This window comes from Apaloderma vittatum, unplaced genomic scaffold, assembly GCF_000703405.1.
Source record: "Apaloderma vittatum isolate BGI_N311 unplaced genomic scaffold, ASM70340v1 scaffold25785, whole genome shotgun sequence".
NCBI classification, from domain to species: Eukaryota; Metazoa; Chordata; class Aves; order Trogoniformes; family Trogonidae; genus Apaloderma; species Apaloderma vittatum.
In genome coordinates, this window is record NW_009715799.1 from 2856 (window position 1) to 3539 (window position 684).

The window sequence follows — 684 nt, forward strand, 5'->3', positions numbered from 1 at the left end:
GCTCGGGGCAGCACAGCCCCCCCGGAGCAGGGGGCACTGGGAGAAGCAGGAAAGGGATCCCCACACCTCATGTCCGTGCACTGGGATGGGTTGGTGGGAGATGGGTGCAGCAGCAGGAGCTTCGGTGGGGAATGTGCCCTAAGTAGTGCCCTCCCCTCCAAATCCTTTGGCTACTCCCTGCCTGCTCCAGAGCTGGGGAGTCCCTGCGAGGGCTCCCCTCCTGCCCTCTCCTCTGCCAGGCTGGGCAGAGGAGGCTCTGTGGGCTCCCTCGTCAAGATTGCTGCAGGGCAGAGACCCTTCCCCACCCCCTCGGCTGCTGGTCCCAGCCCTGTCCCCTGCTGGAGACTGGAAACAGCTTGGAAGGGCAGGAAGTGTGGAGGGACAGCCTCGGTCCCACTCCCTGCGCCTCTGCTGTGCTTAGGGACTGGCTTTTGGCACAGTATAGCCCAGCCAAGAAGAGCTCCCAAAGAGTTAATCCACAAGACTTCATGCTTCCAAGCAACTGCCTACGGCCCTGGCTCCTGCCCAAGAGGAACAAGATTGCCAACGTGCCTGAATTCACTGCCAGCCCAGACGGCTCCTCCGTGACAAAGGTGACACTGTGATGGAGGCCAGGCCCTCTGCTGCACGTCTCACCACGCTGGGCTCTGCACAGCAGCAAGCTGAGCCGCGGGCCCAGCCTCC

General features: G+C 63.2%; 1 protein-coding gene across 1 annotated transcript in view; it reads right to left on the reverse strand.

Moving 5' to 3' along the window:
* NDOR1 (NADPH dependent diflavin oxidoreductase 1) overlaps window positions 1-684 on the reverse strand; it is a 13051-nt gene that overhangs the window by 2726 nt on the left and 9641 nt on the right.